The 1,296-nt window shown below is 44.2% G+C and overlaps 1 protein-coding gene across 3 annotated transcripts in view; it reads right to left on the bottom strand.

Annotated features, from left to right (window-relative positions):
* slc12a5a (solute carrier family 12 member 5a) overlaps nucleotides 1-1,288 on the bottom strand; it is a 140,113-nt gene extending 138,825 nt beyond the window's left edge. For all 3 annotated transcript variants that reach the window (XM_020585825.1, XM_020585902.1, XM_020586050.1), the window contains exon 1: nucleotides 1,227-1,288. The gene's annotated coding sequence lies outside the window, so the exon portion shown is untranslated. The remainder of the gene's footprint in view (nucleotides 1-1,226) is intronic.
* Nucleotides 1,289-1,296: the final 8 nt, after the last annotated feature.

The raw sequence follows: 1,296 nt of genomic DNA, 5'->3' as shown, positions 1-1,296 counted from the left end.
TATATCCAGTAAGAAGGTTAAATATACATCATAAAGTGTAAGGACTGAGGTTAGTGATGTGACTTGAGAAAGAGGTATGTCTGTTGGTCACAGCTTTTGACTGGTGAGTAACAGATGAAACATAAAGTCTAAGTAAGGCTACGGTGCATTCTTCAGGACAAAGGAGCAGCAAATCTAGAGCCACAGTAAAGGCAGGACTCTAGGGAGCCTTGCCAATTAACCTGAAATACTGTTAATGACTCAGCCTTCACAGGTTTGGCACATTATAAAATGTATTGATTCATTTGCAGATTAATCTTTATTTGCACTTGACTGGACCTGAATGACTGCACTTTTTTAATGCTAATTGGGAAAAATGCTTTCCATTCGATTTCAGGCGGCATTTGTTCTGCACTGCTGCATTTGATTCATGCAATAACTGGCAGGACCTTGTAGTTCAGTCAGGTGAGGTGGCAGCAGGATTGAACCACGGTGGCACTGGTTCCCAGGAGACAGGCTGGGACTACTCTGAGGGGCGCTGGAGAAAACAGAGAACTGCAGGGCTAAAAATACAGAGCTTTGACTATGTTTTTACTCGGTCCTTCCTTATGACAGACACAGGAATTACCTAGACATGCACGAACAATTCAGCCACATAAGACACAGGCAAATAAAACATTTTGCAAGCTATCATCCAATAAAATCTTTGTGCAGTCAGCACATCTTACACAAGCCACAAGACAGTGACATATCTCTTTTTGACACCGAGAAGCAAACAGTTTCTCTACTCACATGCTGTGACTTCAAGCAGCATATCAAAACATGTGTATGGGTGAATGCTGGAACAGAATTAAATATGCATAAAGCCGAATAAGACCACAAAAAAAGTCTGGATGTTCAGGGAGAGGTAATGATACCAGTAAAAAATACGTTTGAACGCATGCAACAGTAGGAGCAACATGTCTGGGCCATACAACATTAACACAGCACCTGAAAACAAAGCAACACGTACCCCATTTTATTAGTCAACATGTACAACATGCAGCTTCCGATATGCACCTGTAACAGTACAAATAAAAGCTGGATGCTTTGCCGTGCCTTTGTTACTGGCCTGTCTGTGGAGCTTTTAAAGATTCAAGTCACACATGCCCATAGACAATGTGGTGTCATCAGACCGTTAGCACGCAGGCTATACGGCTAACACGGTTAGGAACGAAGCCGGTGTTGTGTCGTGCGCGTCTCCCTACCTTTCAGCACCAGCACCACCTCGGTGGCCGCATCCTTTCCCTCCGCTCCGCCGCCACCGCCGCTGCTGGT

Source organism: Monopterus albus, unplaced genomic scaffold (genome assembly GCF_001952655.1).
Source record: "Monopterus albus unplaced genomic scaffold, M_albus_1.0 scaffold1.1, whole genome shotgun sequence".
In the NCBI taxonomy this organism is placed as follows: domain Eukaryota; kingdom Metazoa; phylum Chordata; class Actinopteri; order Synbranchiformes; family Synbranchidae; genus Monopterus; species Monopterus albus.
This window is presented reverse-complemented; position numbering and strand designations above follow the sequence as displayed.